The 20,723-nt window shown below is 46.2% G+C and overlaps 1 long non-coding RNA gene across 1 annotated transcript; it reads right to left on the bottom strand.

Annotated features, from left to right (window-relative positions):
• Positions 1-3,094: 3,094 nt before the first annotated feature.
• On the bottom strand, positions 3,095-20,056 carry LOC139051401 (uncharacterized). The gene is made up of 3 exons (XR_011509378.1): positions 19,837-20,056; positions 12,967-14,772; positions 3,095-3,191 (listed from the first exon to the last, which is right to left on the bottom strand). It is a non-coding gene; the product is annotated as an uncharacterized lncRNA (long non-coding RNA).
• Between the last annotated feature and the right edge of the window lie 667 nt (positions 20,057-20,723).

The raw sequence follows: 20,723 nt of genomic DNA, 5'->3' as shown, positions 1-20,723 counted from the left end.
TAAGGTATTCTCCATTAACTCTTATCCCCAATTCTTCCCAATCCACAGGTCTCTGAATACCTCCTGTAGACACGCCGTCAATAGCATAGGAGAGTTCGTATCTTCCTGCCTGACGCCCTTCTTTATTGGGATTTTGTTGCTTTCTTTATGGAGGACTACGGTGGCTGCGGAGCAGCTGTAGATATCTTGCAGTATTTTTACATAAGGCTCGTCTACACCCCGATTCCATAATGACTGCTGAGGTTTTGACTCAATCAAACGCTTTCTCATAATCAATGAAAGCTATGTATAAGGGTTGGTTTCTTAATTAGGTCTTTCGTCTCTTGCGATAACTTACCGGTATATTGTCTAACGAAGTTACAACCGACTTCGATTGCACACTCCTTAATGATGCCCATAAGATTTTCGTTCATTGCTCCAACACTAAGGGTCTCTTCCTGAGTTAAAGCCGAATACCTCTTCTGTAGCCTGATCCGAAATTCCTCTACTTTCCCTCTTACCGCTAACTCATTTATCGGCTTCTTATGTACCAGTTTTTTCCATTCCCTCCTTAAGTCTAGGCTAATTCGAGATCTCACCATCCTATGGTCACTGTAGCGCACCTTGCCGAGCACGTCCACATCTTGTATGATGCCAGGGTTAGCGCAGGGTATGAGGTCTATTTCATTTCTAGTCTCGCCATTCGGGCTCCTCCATGTCCACTTTCGGTTATCCCGCTTGCGGAAGAAGGTATTCATTGTCCGCAAATTATTCCGTTCTGCAAACTCTACTAATAACTCCCCCCTACTATTTCTAGAACCTATGCCATATTTCCCCAGTGACTTTTCTCCAGCCTGCTTCTTGCCTACTCTGGCATTGAAGTCGCCCATCAGTATAGTGTATTTTGTTTTGACTTTACCCATCGCCGATTCCACGTCTTCATAGAAGCTTTCGACTTGCTAGTCACTGGATGTAGGCGGCTAGACCTGTACGGCCTTCAATTTTTACCTCTTCTTAAGTTTTACAACAAGACCTGCCACCCTCTCGTTAATGCTCTACAATTCCTGTATGTTACCAGCTATATCCTTATTAATCAGGAATCCGACTCCTAGTTCTCGTCTCTCCGCTAAGCCCCGTTGCACAGGATGTGCCTGCTTTTTAGCACTGTATATGCTTAATTTGTCCTCCCAACCTCACTGAGCTCTATTATATCCCGTTTAATGCCCGCTAATTCCTCCAATAGCACTGCTAGACTCGCCTCACTAGAGAACGTTCTAGCATTAAACGTTGCCAGGTTCAGATTCCAATGGTGGCCTGTCCGGATCCAGAGATTATTAGCACCCTCTGCGGCGTCACAGGTCTGACTGCCGCTGTGGTCAGTTGCTTCGCAGCTGCTGGGGACTGAGGGCCGGGGTTTGATTGTTCTATTCATATAGGAGGTTGTGGCCAATCCTGCTCTGGTAAGGGAGTGCATTACCAGTTCTGGTCACCGGGGTCAGGCCACCAGGCCTGTTTATACAACTGTATCAACGTGGATTTTTTTTATCCGGTGGAAAATTGCGTAGCACCTGGATTTGAACCACAGTCCTTCTGCACGTGAGGCGGATGCTCTACCTCTACGCTATCGCTGCATCGGGGCGCAAGTAGTAAGTAATTATACAGGAAGCGTTTTATTTACTGTAACTGGAGGATTGGAGTAGATTAGTTTGACCACTCAAAGGGTGAGAATGGTCCAACTGTCAGAATTCTGACGAGTTATAAGGACTGGAATCGCATAAACCACAACTCTGAAGGAATGGAGTGGGAATGGAATGGAGCGCCCCCACTCTGCAATTCTGCACCATGCCGATACATACTGTTCTTGGGCAATGCCAGCGCAGCTCTAGAACCACAAAGACGACCGCACTACCAGGGCGAAACGCATCGAAGGCCCGTCAGCTGCCGCATGATCACGTGCTGCCAACGAGCAATCCTGCACAACATATATATATCATCATCATCAGCCTGGTTACGCCCACTGCAGGGCAAAGGCCTCTCCCATATTTCTCCAACAACCCCGGTCATGTACTAATTGTGGCCATGCCGTCCCTGCAAAGTTCTTAATCTCATCCGCCCACCTAACTTTCTGCCGCCCCCTGCTACGCTTCCCTTCCCTTGGAATCCAGTCCGTAACCCATAATGACCATCGGTTATCTTCCCTCCTCATTACATGTCCTGCCCATGCCCATTTCTTTTTCTTGATTTCAACTAAGATGACATTAACTCGCGTTTGTTCCCTCACCCAATCTGCTCTTTTCTTATCTCTTAACTTACACCTATCATTCTTCTTTCCATAGCTCGTTGCGTCGTCCTCAATTTGAGTAGAACCCTTTTCGTAAGCCTCCAGGTTTCTGCCCCGTAGGTGAGTACTGGTAAGACACAGCTATTATACACTTTTCTATTGATATATATATATATATATACACAGTGCACAGACTGGTATCCTAGGTAGGGGCTAGGACTCGCAAAAACTATAGTGTTCTCCACAACTGTGATGAGTACCAGGCCACCAAACTCCTTGCCCTATGCACGTTGCTGTCTATCTTCATGAGCCTAGATCCTGATGCAACCACTGGTGCCACACTGCTATTTTCAAAGGCCACCACTAAGTGAAGTGCCAGGGCCCGCCCAGGCCAGGGGACATCGGCTTGGTCCGATACACAAAAGACAGTAAACTTCGAATTGACAGGACTACGAATTGGATTAGTAAAGTTTTAACTAACCCGTACCAATTTGTAACTACTAATGAACTATTCTCCGTGACCGCTAGTAAGATCCGGTGTACCACAAAGCTTTGTATTGGGACCAATTTTATTCCACGACAAACATGGCTTCACGCAATAGTTTTGTTTAAAATCATATGTGAGTGCATATGCTTGTATCGGACAGCGAGAATAATTAAGAGTCAGTAAGAAATGTCAAATACATGCAATCTGGCTTACAAAACAAAAGCACTATTTAGTAACAGTTTTCTTTTGTGTGAAACAACTTCACCCTTGAAAAGTTCCTCATTCTACAAAGGTTTATATAGTGAAATATAGAAATATTTGGATGCATTTGAGTTATCACCTGGCCCAAGGAACTTCTAGTGGCAGCCTGTCTCGATCTCGCAATTCCTGGCACTCCCCAATATACAGCATGCCTGGCTGCTGCAGTGGTCAAGTGCTCTGCAGCTGTAGGAAACCAAGGGATAAGGGTTGATTTCATAATTTATGGCATTTCCAGTTTTTTAACTTAGTATGATCTCTACACTATGTTGACACTATGCCACTAGACCATTGCTGTGCTGCAGTCATCATAATATTAATTACTCATTGTATACACAATCTATATAGCTGGTTAGGCAAAATTTTAAACTCCGCAAGGAAGACGGGAGGTGAACTGAAACATAGGCGCACACAAAGCACAGGCTTCCAACTGGTTTTATTTCGTGAAAGCAGAGAATATATAAGGTACTTCTAATTAGCAAAACAAGGAGCAATTGCAAATAATTTGTGCATGAGGCAGTGACGAAAAATATCATGGCCATGTATGCATTAAGAGTGCAGGAGAGTCTTAATGTGCCCATCTAAGAGTAATTCTTTCCTTGAGAATCTCCTCTTGCAGTGCAGGAGCTGCGACAGCAAAAGCTGCCTGCCTCATCTGGAACAGAATAAATTCCTTTCCAAGGCAAGCTCAAAAGCAGAAAGAGAAGTCATCAAAACATTCCACATCGCTAAAAGGTGTGACAACTAAGTTAGCTCACCTTCTTGATACCTATCAAGGAAAGAAATATAATTCTTAGATGGGCACCTTGGGACTCTACTGCACTCTTAATGCACAGATGGCCTTGCTATTTTTCATCGCTGTCTCGTGCACAATTTCTTTGCGAATGTTCTTTGTTTTGCCATTTTGAAGAACCTTATAAACTATCTGCCTTCACCAGACAAAGCCAGTCAGAAGTCTACACTTTGCGCATGCATCTATGCTTTTGTTCATGTCCTGTCTTCCTCGCACAGTTTAAAATTTTGCTGAAGCTACGAGCTGACTAGCCCAACAACATGCCTTACTTCAGTGTACAGCTGGGCTTGTTGGTAAAGCTACACAATGCCAGCTCAAGTGACCACCGTGTGTGTCTGCTCTTCTGTGTTCGCATGTGGCTCAGCCTTGAGTGCATGTGTAGTTTCAATACTGGCTACTATATTTTAACTACTAATATAACTTCCATCTTCAACTTCCAGCCAGACAGAGTACCTCATACTACATTCTGAACATTGCTGCAGTCTAGAAGGATTTCTGTCTAATGCACTGGCCTCTACCACCAAATGCCTGAGAAATTAAGAAACATTATGTAGATTCCAAACACAGTCGGGGTTTATGTTGCAGGTAAATGGCTACGTAGCATTGGTTCGGGTTCTTCCAAACATTGCAGTGTTGACCGATGTGTTTGTGTATGGCGAGTGATTGCATATATGACACCAGCTTTGTGAGGAGAGTATGAATGCTAAGGCATGGTTTCTTTGCCTCTTTCCTAACACTGTGGTGGCAGCGGTTTTGACGAGAACTTGGCTAATGCACTATGCACAAATGGGCACGTGCCTATTCTAGGCCCATCTCGTAGAACGGGTATGTGTCGCTGCGACACAAGTATACAAGCCTTACATGTAGTATTAAGATAAGAAGAAGAAGAAGTTTATTTTTACCACATAAGTACACTGATATATACAAAGCGGTAGGGATGGCAGGATAAAAGCTGCATAACGGCAGCTTGACTAGTCCCACCTCCCCATGAACAAGAGGCAGCAACATGGCAAGATATTCGTAGTACATTCTTGCAGCAAGGTCAATAATACATATTCACAGACGCATATATATATACACATTTACACACATATATATATACATACACACATGCATGTACGCATACATGTATGCATGAAAACCAGAAATGACAACTTAGAAATAGCAAAGAAATACTTTTCAACCGACAAACCAAAAAGTTAATTTTTCACAGAAATTTTTGCAGTAATGTGCTCTTGGATATATGGCGTATGTTTACATCATTAAGACTATATTTGTTAAGTGTAGAGGGAAGACAGTAGGAGAGTGCTTGAAGGCCATAGTTAGTCCGAGGGCGCGGGACTTCCCAGTGTTCCGTATATCGATTTAGGCGAAAAGAAGGATTCCGCTGCAAGTTCGCGATGTTTATGATATGATTAGTACCCTTAATCATGTCACGTTTAAAAGAACACATAAGTTGATACTCATAAAGGCGGTCTACACGTAAAATCTCGAACTTCCGGAATATATCATGCGTATGTCCATTGTAAGGTAAGTCTGAAATAGCACGTAAGGCATTCTTTTGAACTGAAACTAAATTACCTAATGATTTCTTAGTACTTTTTGACCAGACCAGGTTACAATAGCGCAGGTGAGAAGCAAATAGTGCGTTACAAACCATAAGTTTCTGTGGTATTGCTAGTAGCCTCTGGCATCTGCGCCACATACCTAACGCTTTACTAAGTTTATTTCGCAAGTAATTGGTGTGGTGGTCCCATAGCATCAATTCATCGAAGATAACACCCAATGTTTTTGCTGTAGCGGAAAGTTATATTTTTGTGTCATTGAGTGTGAGGCATTGGGTGAGATCACAAGGAGTGGACTTCGCTCTAAAGAGGACCGCTTTTGTCTTGGAGCAGTTTAACTGGAGAGAATTTTTTACAGACCAGTTATATATCTTGTGAAGTATTTCCTTTGCAAAATTGATGAGTTGATCCTCCTTAGTTCCTGAGAAGAATAAACTAGTATCATCTGCGTAAATAATATAGGTAATCGAAACATCAATATTAACAATGTCATTTATGTAAATGATAAATAGAAGTGGTCCCAATATGCTACCTTGAGGCACGCCTTGCTTAATAAGTTTAAACGAAGATAATTTTCTATTTATTGATATGCATGGCTTTCTATTGGTTATATAACTTCTAATTAAATCTAAAACTATTCCGCGTGTACCATAACAATTCAATTTTTCTAATAGTGTTCCATGGTTAATTCTGTCAAAAGCTTTTGAGAAATCTAGGAATACTCCCAATGTTAGTTTCCTCGCCTCTATATTTTTCAAAATTAGTTCCTTTTGTTTAAGAAGAGCAGTTTCAGTCGAGCAGCCTGACCTGAAGCCATATTGACATGGTGTTAAAACAGAATACTTGTTAAAAAAGGCAGTCATCCTAGAGAATAATTTTTTCTAAACCTTTTGAAAACAGTGGAAAAAATAGAGATTGGTCTATAGTTACTTAAGTTTTCCCTTTCTCCGCTTTTGTAAACCACAGCTACCCTTGCGATTTTCATCTGTTGAGGAAAAACGCCAGAGGTTAGGGAGATGTTGTAAATATGAGTGAGGCAAGGGGTGAGCAGGTCAATAACAAAAAGAATTGGTTGTATTTTTAATCAGTGCACATCCTCACTTTTAGATCGCCTAAAATTTTTGAACACATTTAAAACCTCAGTGTCATCAGTCTCATCAATATACAAAGAATGTGTAAGGGGATTGGGCAAATACATCAAGGCATCTTGATCATAAGTGCTTTCAACTAGAGAGGCAAAGTAATCATTAAATTTATTGGCGAGTGCTTCATCTTTAAGAACCTCATTACCAACCTTGAGCTCTTTAATAGTACTGGCGGGTCGCCTTGATATAACAGAATTCAGTTTATTCCAAGACTGTTTTGCATCAACGATACCATCGAACATGGAGTAGTAACAGTCGCATTTAGCTTGTTTTTGCAGCTTAGTCAGGTTATTTCGATATTTCTTAAACTGCTTCAAATCATCTGGGTCACGGCTATTCAAAAACGCATGGTACAGCCTATTCTTTTCATTTATCATTTTGATTAGCTTAGAGGAGATCCATGGCTTGCGAGCGTGTTTAGGTTTTTTTACGTGCCTGTAAGGAAAGTGTTTTTGGTATACTGTTTACACTACCTTAATGAAGCGGTCATAGGCGCTATCAGGTGATGAAGAGGAGAGTATGTCATCCCAGCTCAACGAGCTTATTTCGTCACGAAAGCAAGAAACAGATTGTGAATTAATGTCTTGGAGATAAATGTCTGATTTCACCGGATGCCTCTGTTTAATTTCAACCGTAGTTATTAGGCAAATTAGCAAATGATCACTGATAGCGATACTTATCGGACCATGGTGTAGTAGGTCAGCAGAATTTGTTATAAATACATCTATCAAGGTGGCTGTAGCAGATGTAATGCGAGTTTGGGTAGTTATAACATCTGAAAGGCCAGGCGAAAGAAGTAGATTTGACAGGTCAGTTTGTTTGCTAGTCTTTGTGAGCAAGTCAATGTTGAGCTCACCTCCGAGTACTAATGTATAATTATTTTCATTAACAAACCAAAAGAATTCATCTAAATATTGAAGAAACTTGTTGATGTTGCCGTGAGGAGGTCTATACACAACAGTAAATAGAGAGTTTTCGAATTTTAAACACAGAATTTCAGTGCCTTCACAGCATCGAGACCATTCATCAATATACTGATAGCCAATACTTGTTTCCACATATATGCATACACCGCCGCCTCTAGTTTCTCTATTTATATAGGCCACACTATACCCATCAATATGCACAATATCGGTGTCATTGCGGTACCAAGTTTCAGTCAACATAATGACAGAAAATTTAAATTTAAATTCATCTAGAAAATTCCACAATTCATCTTCTTTAGAACGGGCTGACTGTATGTTCATATGCAGGAAACTCAGAGTCGATAGGCGCTGATGCGCAACAATCGTGCTTAATTCAGAGGGACTAGTACATTTCAGAGCCATTTTGAAACTTAATTCTCGGGGAAAAAAAAAAAGACAGCCATTGTAATGTAGAGACAGTGCCGTTGGCATAGACGAATAAGATGCTATATATGCAAGACCAACTGCTGAAGAGAATATTAAGGGGAATTTAATTTTTATTTTATTTTTGCCCGCCGATGCTTCTCCGCAGGACACCGCTGCCTGACGGCTCAGCATCTTGACTTGTCAAGGGAGAATTTGGGCGCTCGCAGGATAAATTCTGCATCTTGCAGATTCGGAATCCGGGCTGGTGGTAATGGCACAACAGCATCCCCGCCCTCAGATAAGGCGCCGGGAAGACGAGCTGCCTCCACGTGGCTCGGATGCCAGGCGCGCACGTTCGTCCGGCTCGTCCAAGTTCACGTCCAGTATCGGGACGCCAGGTAACTTCACGTGCCCAGGTCCCACTCGCCAGGACAGGAGCTCTGCCCACCGCGTTGTCGCCAAGGCACCTCGACCAGCTCCACTCGGTCATTCCTAAGCCCTTGCTTCTCGCCACTGGTCCCGGTTGGTCGTTCTGCAGCTTGCAAAACCGACCGGCAAAAGGCAGCGCCCAACACGAACAAGTGCCCTCTGTCTCCCGTCAAACACCAGACAAGGCCATAATCCAAATCAATCTAACTAAATTGCTATCCCTCTTTTTGCTCCCGCTGCAACAAGAGGCAGGTGTACGATCTGGTACACAAGGCTCAAACAACCAGTTTTCAAATTAACAACACACCAAAATATCATGAACAATTAATAATCAGCAATAATAACAACAAATAGAATGGTCCCCTTGAAGTCACTTGGACCGAAAACATACTACCGAGGAAGCAGATGAGGTCATTCATTTTTCCCGGCGATATTTTCGCGGAATCCGAAGCTGCTTATATTTGCGACCCTGCTTATCCGTGTAGCGGCGGTACAATAAGCCAGATTCCTTGCCAAATGAAACCCTCTTTTTTTTCACTCCCCGTTTGACGCTCTTCCTCAGATCGGCTAGTGAACAGTCTTCCTGTTGCTCGCGAATCAGAGTTTCTCTTTCAACTGCCGCCTGCTCCTGCCAGCTGGCGGAAACCGGAGCGAGTGTGGAGCCCGCGTCGCCTAATTGCGGCGTCGCGTCTATATCGCGGCTAGCACTGCACGCGTCACTCCCACTCACTTCCAGGACCCGCTCGCCTAGGCCAGCCTCCGAGCTCTGCCTCTCCCGTGACTGCTCGCCACTCAAGTTACCTTGATCAGTCCGTGTGCCGCACCACCTTTCGCTCACCGACGCAAAGTCAAGTTCCCTCGACAGCGGGCGCGCTTTGGATCGCGTGAGCGCCATGTACGCCACGTCGGCAAAGAATGATTTGCCCTGATCGTTCAGCAGCTGCTCCGAGTTATTTGAGAAGAGGTAGGAAAAGTGCTCCGGGAGGGCGGCTGACACAGCGGCTTCGGTGTTAAGTTTCCCAAACTCTCCTTCAATAACCGTTGCGATCGGTAAACAGACACTCTCCTCCTCGGCCACTTGCCGTATCCTTGCGCACTCTCCCGTAAAATCACTCGAGGAGGCGAAAGACGGGTGAACAACGTCCATAGTTGTTGCAGAGTCCCGAAGTGCACGGCACTTCTTACCGTTTACCTTAATTTCCTGCACATAGGGCTCCAATAGACGTATGTTTTTGTGAGTTTCCTGTATCGTTGCAAAAGCAATTCTCTCTGGGCAGCTTGCAGCGATGTGCCCTTGCTTTTTGCAATTGTAGCAGGTTAACGGCTTCCGTTTTTCAAAAGAACGCGTCATTTCGTTTCGCTGTTTCGGACCATCGTCATCACTCTGAGATGTATTCTGCCCTTCCCTTACAGTTTCTTTGGTAAGGGATTCGTCGTCCCGAAACTCGCGACGCGTGATTTGCTTCCGTTCGTCGGGCTTCCCGGAAAACCAATCTCTCCTATCAGCTTTTTCTACGCGCACTGCCTTGCTGTGCAAGCTACGGCGGGTGTAATACTCTTCCGCTAACTCTGCTGCCTTGTTTAGCTTAACCTCCTTTAGCCTATCTTGCAGCCAGAGCCGGACATCCTCATCAATGCAACGGTAGAACTGCTCCAACGCGATGCATTCGACAATTTTGTCGCGGTCGTCGTAAACCTCTTCGCCCTTCAGCCATTCCACCAAGTCGGCTTTTAGACGAAACGCGAAGTCAACGTTCGACTCCTTGCCCTTTTTTGCATACCGGAACCTCTGCCGGAAAGCTTCGGGCGACAATTTGTACTTCCGCAGTAGCGCTTCCTTCACATCACTGTAGCTCTCAAACGCCTCTTTCGATAAGCAAGTGATTACGTCTGATGCCTCCCCAGGAAGCAAGGCTAACAGATTCTGTGCCCAGAGGGATCGCTCAATGCTATTCCGTTCGCACACGTGCTCAAATTTCACGAGGTATTTGGCCATATCCTCTCCGACGACAAAGGGTGGAAGTTGATCGCGTATTCCTGGAACGTTAGAAGTGAGACTGGGCGCCGGCGAGTTATTTCGGGTCTCCAACTCTTTCATTTTAAGCTCGTGCTCGCGACGTTCCCTCTCTCCTTTCCTCCTTTGCCTCCTCGCGACGTTCCTTTTCTCTCCTCTCCTCCCTTTCCTCCTCGCGACGTTCCTTTTCTTTCCTTTCATGCTCGCAACGTTCCTTCTCCCTCTTTTCTTCCTCGCGACGTTCCTTTTCTTTCCTTTCCTCCCTTTCCCGACGTTCTTTGATATCCGCCCAGGCCTCTTCGGCTTCCTCAGCTGTTACGTCCCCAGTCCTCATGACCTCAAGGATCGCATTCTTTCTTTTAGTTGAGCCCAACTCCCCACAAACTTGGAGAAGCTCCTTGACCTTGTACTTCTCGATCGTTCACACTGTCCTCCTGCTGTTTACCCTTTTTGAATATACCTGCCGTACGCTACTATAACACTACTAGTAAGACATATGCAAGTATTTCACACACTGCCCCGTTTACCCCCTCAGCATCCCCTGGTTTTCAAAACACTCTCACTAGGCTTGAAACACACAAGGTGAACACAATGCAACACCAAATCCTTCCCTAAGCTACTATAACCTGTGTCAGAGAAAGTCTGGTGTTTGAGGTAAACTTCAGGCACTCACCGCACCGAGGTAGCTGATGCCGGTCAATCCCACCGCTGCCACCACTGTTACGACTTCGCACCATTGCACCACTATTAAGACTTTGTGGTGGTCCCGTAGCGCTCGTCACCCGTTTCATGACAGAGCGTTGGTAGCGAAGACTCCGAGTCAGGCGTCGGTGAGAATAACGAAAGGGATTTTATACATTATACACAGGTCATTGTACAGGACAAGATCGGATCGGCACTGGGGCCGAGAGCTCACACAAACGCGACTGTTCCCGCACGGCGACGTCCGGCGAAAACGCGTGACACATCTCTCTCCAGTCGAGAGCGGCACTGCTCCCGGTGGATCGGCGGATCCGGTTTTCGAGGCGGCCGCCTCGCAGCTTTATAATCCCCGAGAACCATTGTCACTCAAACGGCCCAATACAAAGCCAGCACTCGACGGTCGTCCGAGAGGTCCAACCAGCGACCGCGCTGGCCACCCGGTTCAAAGTTCGCGCGCGCGGTGACCTCCAGGCAAAAGGAGGTGCGGCGCCGGGCTGTCTGGCACTCGGTGACACGTTCGAACATGTTGCCCGCCGATGCTCCTCCGCAGGACACCGCTGCCTGACGGCTCAGCATCTTGACTTGTCAAGGGTATTTGATCCGCACCGATGGCACCGGCTGTTGGAATCTCAGCGCGGCCACCAGCTGTTGGAACCTCAGTGCTGACACCCGTTGTTGCAAATGGGTCGCAAGCCCCAAGGGTAGCGTTGGCCTGGCGGCCTGGGGCACACTGGAAGCATCCGAAGGTCCCAGCAAAGCATGAGGCGACTGCTAACAGAACAACTTGTTTATTCTAGCATCGCAAAGAGCGGGCGGTCAGGTCGACCGAAGTAGAGAGACGGGAGAGCACGTTACTCAACAGTAGAAATCGGAGCCTCTCTCCTGGCGTCCGGGGGCAGCTGCTCTTATACTCTTGGCGTCGCGGGCAAGAAGGAAGGTCACGAGATGACACCACGTGACAGCGGCGACGGACGGATTGAGAGACACGTTGGGACAAGGAGGTGACGCATCAGCCGGGCCGGCGCCGGTCAGACCTCCTCGCTTCACACTGGGGGAGCTCCTCTCCCCGGCTGCCGCGCTTTGACAAGCGTGGGCACACACACACACACGCACACACAAAGACACGTGGCACTGAACATGCCGGGACGCGCTCGGCGGGGATGCGTCGCGGCCGCTCCGAACGGGCCAAAATGTCCGCCGCTTTGAACGAAGCCCCGGCGTCCGTTGAATCCGCGCCGGCTACAGCGCGCGTCATAGGCGAAACGTAACAAGGGAGAATTTGGGCGCTCGCAGGATAAATTCTGCATCTTGCAGATTCGGAATCCGGGCTGGTGGTAATGGCACAACAGCATGCTTACTAAGCATAGCCCTAAGAGTGCTAGGCAGCAGCACTCACAGTCATGATGGCAGATGTTAACTATCCTTTAAAACACCCACATTACAAAGCACAAGATCTTAGAAGCTGGCAACTGGCTAATAAACACTCGGTTTCTACCATGAGGCACCAAGGCAGCCGAAATCAAAACATTTGTATCTTATGAGCGAGAAAAATCAGGGGAGTCACGCAGCTCAATTTTTTGTTTATAACAAGCATGTGATGGCAACAAACTATGAAGCAACAGTGACTATATAGAAAAATGGGTTAGAGCTGACGACAATCATTGGCAGCTCATGCACACTATAATGCTTTCTCTACAACGTATTGTCTCACGACATCTGGCAGCAAATCTTCTGGATTCTTCTACTATGTCTTTTGCAACTGAAATTTTAAATGTGTGAAATACTTCACGGCAACTTAGAACACTTAAATGGTTAAGCATCTCCATACTTTAAATTTGTGGACCAGCTTTGTCACCTTTCTAGAACAATAACTCTCTGGTGTCATACATCACTCAAACCACTACTAATTAAATCTACCTTTAGATAAGCAGTACCTGCATCAGATGCAGCAGCATACCCTTTTAGCAAATGGATATACATACCACGCTCAGACTGAGCAAACCAAACAAACCAACAGCGACCAGTACTTGTGTCCATTTGTCTTCAACAAGGCAGAGACAGGCCAGGTCTCAATAAACACAACAAATATAAGGTGCAGGCAGAGGAAATAAGCAGAAGCTGTAAAGACAGCAGTAAAGTGAAACAAATTAGACAAATTTGCACACAGTCAGCGATCTGGGCCGAGGACAATTCACGACGTTACGGCCACAATTAAAAGCAAATGCTCCTCATGAGAAAAAAACACGTTTTAGCTGTAAACAGCATGAGTGCGTGGAGTTGGTTGATATTCTAAAAACAGCACAGACAACAATTAAAGCAGACACACTACTTGTGTCATCTGCCTTCTTGCTGTTTTTTAAATATCGGTTACAGTTGCAAAGCTACGCATATGATCTATGAACGAAAGCAACGGACGTGCATATAAAGCTTGGTGAGCCGATTCATACTCATATATGTTTAATTTTGAAAGTTCCAGTAAAAGCGATAGTAGCAGCAGCAGTAAAGTAGGTTCGTTTACCAGCTCGCTCACAATGTACGCATTGTATGATTTAACTCACCGGCTCGCAAAGGGGCTACTAAGAAGCTTTAAGTGAAGGAAATACGCTTTCGTTATCTCACTGCAACGAACGAAAGAAGGCCTCTGACCGCGGTCAGTCCGAGCAGTGAGAAAAGTAATTAAATGCAGCCCAGTAAATACGGGTAAACACAGTAAACACGGGTAAATAAACGGGCATAGCGTGGCCTCGAGATCGAACAGAGTCGGCTCCTAGCGGCGAGGTGACGAAGCACCGTAGTGTGGACACGGCCGGTCTCTAGGGGAGCGCACAAGAGAAGCGCGCGCACCCCTCGAGACCGGCCATGGTGTGGATGCCGGTGGCCCATCGCCGCTCCAGCCGCAGTGTGCAGCGATCGTAGTTCGCGAAATCACGATGGATGTTGACGAGGACGGTTTGTTCGATGGTTAGTAGCCTCTCAACCTGTTATTCTTTCATTTTTATAACGGAAATTCGTAAAGTAAATCGCTGTACGTTTTTAGTGTACTGATGCGAAAAGCATTTGCTTAACGCGACCACACCATGTGCGCTCGTCTCCTTTCAACGTGTCGTGAGGTTAACATGCGTTCTTTTTCCGTTTTACAGCACCCTTGCCTCTAAGCACAATTCTCAACCATGTTAGGGACGGTGCCAGGTGTCTCGCCGAAGGCGACCAAGTCGTTGCGGCGGGCCACATCATTGAGTGTAGTGCCGTCGCTTCCACCTGCTGCTCAGACGGTCCTGTGCACGTTATCGCATTCATGCTGCAGTCGTCCGCGCTTAGTAAAGACCCACACCGAGGAGTCGACCTGAATTTGACCGACGAGACAAAAATAGCAGAATTGAACTGCACATGCCCTGCAGGGTAAAGTATTGCCTCAAGTTGCTCGGATGTAGTTGGTCGCGGCGCGTATCGCGATTTGTTTACATTACCTCATACTAAGCTGACTCGCTGATTTGCGATGTGTTTACGTTATGCGATACATTTAGAGAACTTATGTTGCTTTATCAATTTTTGTTTTTAGCCAGACCTACGAAATCGCGAGTTAGTTTCAGAGTGTTACTACCATTGTAAAATGTTTTCGAGTCGCTTTATAACCAGTTGCAACCGTTACACGAAGCTCATAAAGCATGCAACGTATAATTTATGTTGTATCATAATCATTAGATCACTTTAATTACTTTCGCATGCAGGCACTTGAATTTGCAGTGGTGCTTGAATGCAGTGCATCGGGCTTCAATTTTTTCCGCCCCCTATAAAAGAGAGAAAAAAATATATCAATATGAGCAGTAGCAATAAATTCGCTCGCGCATGTTCGTTCATCGCTTAATTATGGACCATCCGCTGTTGGCTCGCGAAACGACACTGTTTAATCTGTACGAGATCATGCGTACACACTTGCCGTGTTTCGGTGCTCGTATTTACAGTTCTGAACACAGAGAACAGTTCCCGTGGCTGAGGAAAGACAACGGAAAACGTGACAACTAGTCACGCTCGGTGACGGTCGTTTAAACGGACTCGCAGCTGAGCGCGAACCTTGAATTCACTGCGCAGGCGGCGAATGAAGTTTATAAATAAATTGCATGGGTGGACACACGGTTAATTTACTTGCGGAAGTATATAAAAGCACAGGCAACTCATCACTGGCATCCCAGGCCACGCCGACACGAACTTTCGCGGACTGCAACGATCTTCACACGCACAGCAACCACACAGCAACTACGCATGCAGCAAACATTAATGCCCAGATTGCCGATTAGGATTCCCAAACGTGATATGAGATTGGTCTACTCGCCATCTTTTATCGTCAGCGAACGCTTGAACGCACCATCGTCGAAGTGCTTACTGCACACCATCGCATACTTGGAAGGCGCCTTGCCGTTCCGAAGCCTGACGAGTCATTCTCGGCGACGTGCCGCGTCAACGGGATAGCAGTGAAAGCTTATCCCTGGCTCTGTGCAATATGTGCTGCATTGCGGAACCGAACAAAATCTCACGATGGTAAATGAAGCGTTTCCTGCGGGCATGGTGCACAGAATCGCGAAATGAGAACAGTAGCTCCCTACACTTCCACACACCGCACGGGCGACGCATCCACACTAACGGGGCGACGGTGCTGCCACCTATTAGCGGCGAGAATTAGGAGTGGCGCCCTCTCGCGAGTGACGTCACGGCCAGGACGCCGCTCGGCTGCCGCGCGCGCTCGTTCCCTTCGTGTACGCTTGGGGTTTGGGTGGCTGGAGCCGTACGTATTGAAGAATACGTCGGCTTCTTTCAGCTGCCACACCTTAACCACAGTTTCTTCTTCAAAAGCGTGTGAGTCGAGAAACCTTGCGGCTTGGATATCGCAAGCTAAGTAGCGTTAAAGGGGTCTACTAGGTTTTGCAATGCATATATGCGCCGTGTCTATCGGTAAATTTTGACTAAAAAAAGAATATCTGCCAATTCAACGCGCGAAGTTGTGTATGATGCTTCGTTAAACACTTAACATTCCTTTAGTATTTAGCTATGAGAGGCATTGCATTTTATGTGGAAGAAAAATTTGGTAATTGGCGTCAACATGTTATCTGATTTTAGAAAGACACTGCCCAGCGAAGCTCTCATCATGATTCCTATTACTCTGGTGTGTTGTTCTATTCAAATATGGTCATTCATTAATGCGTAAAAAAATAGGCGCGCATTTCTTAAAGTTTGCTGCTACTTTCATCCCCCTCTGAAACAGGCCTCCAAAAAACGAATTGCTCATGGCTGCTAACACGACGGCGCGTCATGTAGAGTATTTACATAGTTAATTCACAAACACCATAGTAGCAATCACCTGAGAGAAAAGTTTCGTTGTTAAGATCGAGAGCCACTCAATTGAAAGTGATGAAATGTTTCATAGTGGCGCTCAGTAGCTTTTATCGAGAATATGGCACACCCCTGATCACGTAACGGTAGCAATCGACTGTCCGTATGGCGAGGCACGCTATGTTCGCGAAACCCATCAGTTCACTACAACTTCGAATTAAAACCATACAGCACTTTTTTACAGCGCCAACTGGAATGGCTAAAGTATTCTCGAGCTACTACACCGCAGCTTAGATTGCCTGTATACAAAAGGAAAATTCAAGCACCTTCTGTCTCACCATGTCTCGATCCAGCGTTATTTAATTATACAAACGGATAACTATTCGCTTCATCGGTACATAAAAGAGAACCTTGCAGGCTAAATTAAGTTTGCTCCAATCCAATCGCAAACATTCATAAAGAAAGCACCACAAGCCTTGCATATACTTTCACTTGATTTCTGACCCTCCACCGGGGGAATTTCGATGTCTTCAATATGTCCCATACTACTAATCATTGACGCTTCGACTTCTTTCTGGCTGCAGATATGCGGTCCAGCAGGCACACTTCACTAAAAAAATTGGGCCGAGCAGCCTGTGTCAGTTCGCCAAACAGATTCGTCATGTATATTCCTCAAGCAGCAAGCACCAGTAAATTTCTCAAGTGAGTTTGATTTGATTTGATTTATTAATTTCCATTTACACACACACATGTACAGAGGAGTGGTAAGTGGAGATGGATGAGGGAAAAAAGCCGCACAGACGCGGCTTGAGGTAACCTCACCCCCTTAGGTACAATATGGCTGCATGGGGTAACACATCACGCGCCATATAAATTACATTTATATAGTGGTCATAAAACATTGCAGTTATACAATATATGAAAGAACAGAGAAATATTTCCACAATAATAATGCAAAACACACTGCGGCATTGAAATAAATAAATGATATACACTTGGTAACATAGACAAAAAAAAAGAGGAACACAACACACATTATTAATCATTAACAAACGCGCTCTAAAGAGGTGAGTTGAACGTGCAGCGCGGAAAAGGGAATATATATTGGTACATTCCTATTTGTACTCTGTAAATAGCTGTAAGCCTTTATTAACTTTACTTCAAATTTCCGCCGCTTAAAAAAAATAAGCACGTGAAGAACCGCCTAATGTTGACAAGCGGTTAAAGAAGCAAGTGAGGAGTGTAGAATCTAATCTCCAGTATTAGTTAAGTCCCCGTGCTACTGCCGAGCGTTTCTGTGAGGAAATGCAAAAATTCGATATTATACCATGAACTACTCGTCGTGAGCAAACCTATTTTAGCGGAATAAAATGAACGTAACTGCTGTAGAAGTCATATTTAGCCAGCTTTGTGACATACTTGTTGCACCGCGGCAGGTATGGTATCATAACTGGATTCTTATAGGCTATGCTTTTGAGATTGTCTATCCGCGTATGAAAAACCCGCAATGGGCTGGTCTGCGTCGCTTCGGCTGGCACTGTAGCGTTGCCTTCGAGAGCTGCATTGTTGTCTAGAAAATTAGCTCTTTGAATAAATGTTCGCAAAGGAAGACGTCGTAAAAATATATTTAAGGCGACCATCATAAGTATACAAGCAGAGAGAACGAGGGCGAACAAACGAAAACACCGCAGAAAGCGCCCGGACAACGCCCGAACTGTAGCAGACGACAGGCGCGAGTCCGTGCCCTGACGTCACGCGAGCGGCGCTCGCAGCGCCGCTCGCGTTCGTTCTCGGGGCTAATAGGTCGATCTCGCGGCCAATTGGAGAAAAATAGACTTACGAACGCGATAAATATCACTGGACGACATCCACACTAGGGGCGCTATTCTGGACATTCCGCCATTTTCTTCGGTGCGTGACGTAGGCGCGACGCAAACAAAATGGCGCCGGTGGCCCAGTTTTGCTTACGTAACGTGACGCCAACTTGACGTTTCGCCTAAGAAACTGAAATGAAGGCACTGAATGTAGCGTTATCGATAAAGCAAAACAGTTTTCCTCCGCAGTAAAAATAAAGCAGCTATCTCAAAGCGTATGATTGTTCCGTCGAAAACGCTTCGCGCTTCCGTCGTCTGCTGCGTACAAGCCGTCGTCTGCTTCAATAGCTAGGATGCGTGTCCCCGGAAAATGCAATGAGTCATCGCATGTTGGCGCCAATGCCCTTGTTTTCTTGCTTGAGACAACATACGCGACCTACCAGTGGTGATGCGCACACGTTCTAGGCCACGTTATCGCTATTTCGTGAAACGCAAGTGACTCAGCCCGACTCGGCTGGCTCAGAAACGGCCGAATATCACCGATAGCGTTGCGGGCGCCAGAGATAACCACTAGCGCGACGCAAGCGCCGGCGCTGCCATCTCTTGTTCATTTCGCTAGTTACTCGCACCGCGGGAGGAAACTTCAAGGCGCCATCTTGCGTACATTTCTTTTTATAAATTAGAAAGAGGCCGTTGTCATAACGTCTGATTGTGCGAAAAGGCATTAATCTCGATTACAATAGAAATGCAGCAGTGAAAAGTGGACAACATTGCTAAAAGTTTGCTATATTCAACCAATATTATTTCGTATAAACGCGTTCTTTTCAAAAACGATGGCCCCAAACACAAATGCCAACACCACCCGAGAGCGATGCAAATACTATGAGCACGCGTTATGAACAAAAGATTTTCGTGGCGCCAAACGACGGGGAAAATGTGGCGATACGCATTCCTCTCGGCTGCCATTGCATATGGCTGCTCATTAGCATAATTCGCGCGGCTCGTCGCAGCAAAAATTATGGCGGAAAATCTCAGCAATGGCGGCCCAGTGCAACGTCACGCATCGTCAAACTGACGATTACGAAACAGCCCTTCCTGTGACGCTCCTCACAAGATATTCCTTCAGCCAATCAGCAAGCTGGCATGGCGCATATCTTGAATCGCCACCACATATTCGCGCAATTGCAGATGCATTGCACTGGCTTCTGCACGCTACCGCTCACATTCTTTTTGAAGCGCTAACATCACAATATATCTGCCAAGGACCAAAAAAATGTATTAGTCCATAAAATTTGCAGCTCCACGTCACGTTTCGTCATCTTGATGAAAACGCAAAATGACATTTCGCAAAACTTCCGTTTCCCGGCAAAAATTTCAAGGCACGTGAGCTCGCCACAGCCAATAAGAGATTAAACATGGCGGATAATGGCGGCTGTGCAGCCGCCATGCGTGTCCAGAATAGAGCCCTAGTTCAGTGCATGCATTGCTGGCGCGTGGAAACTGTCACTGCTTTTTTTTTTTACATTGGTGCAACGCGTAGCAACTGCAGTAGTAATTGTTGAAGGCATGAACGATTAAATTATCCTGCGATCACTGCGGGACCTGCGACAACCGTTTCGTGTTCCTTCGAATTGCGAGATCACATCGACCACAGCTCGAATGCGCAACCATTTTACGTGTCAGCAAGAGAACGGGTAATTGCACGACACTTACCGTTGCTCCAAGTACGTACACAGTGATGAGCAGCCTTGTCTAGAGCGCGGCGACGGTGCTCTGCGGAGCAAGTCAGAGCCACCTAACATTACGCACTGGGTTTGAGCTATGCGTCTCGTGCGCATGCGCGGCCAAAATAAAGCGGTGCCTGCTCGTGGGTTCTCGGCCTCAGTGCTTGCGCTTCAGTCCGCCAGGGCCGCGCTGAATGATATGTAACAGCGGCCGGAAAACCAACGCGTTTCGCGCGAATCACGGGGCGGCTATGCAAGCAAGTGCAAGTGATATCGGGTGATCGCGCGTTTCTGAAGCACGTCTAAGTGATAGCGGGTGATCGCGCGTTTCAGGCGCAGATCAGGCTAAGAGTGCGAGAATTGGGCCTATATGGTTGATTGGTGTTTATTTTCGTCTTGTCCGTATACTGTATATATAGGGTTTGAGCGTTACCACCACGCACCATGCGTTGCAGGCGTATTGTGTGATGGCGTGCCGTCGCGATGTGTTATCAGTTACACTCTTAGGCAAAGTTACACCCTTTGGCTTGCGCCTTCTGCCACACAACAATAATCGTTATCTGCCTTGATGCGTTTCCTAGCTTTAACGCTGCGAGCCCGGTACTTTCCAGTAACGAACGGCACACGCGTTATCAGCATAGAGCAGTTTACACCCTTTGGAGTGCCCCTTCTGATAACGCGCGTGCCGTTCGTTACTGGAAAGTTCCGGGCTCGCAGCGTTGAAGAAAGGAAACGCATCAAGGCAGATAACGATTATTGTTGTGTGGCAGAAGGGGCAAGCCAAAGGGTGTAACTTTGCCTAAGAGTGTAGCTACAAGTGACACCGCATTTGGCATCCATACAGATCTGAGAATTTGAAACATGGCGGCATGGCGA

Source organism: Dermacentor albipictus, unplaced genomic scaffold (genome assembly GCF_038994185.2).
Source record: "Dermacentor albipictus isolate Rhodes 1998 colony unplaced genomic scaffold, USDA_Dalb.pri_finalv2 scaffold_11, whole genome shotgun sequence".
Lineage (NCBI taxonomy): Eukaryota > Metazoa > Arthropoda > Arachnida > Ixodida > Ixodidae > Dermacentor > Dermacentor albipictus.
The sequence above is the reverse complement of the archived record's forward strand: the minus strand, read 5'-3'. Positions and strand labels throughout refer to the sequence as shown.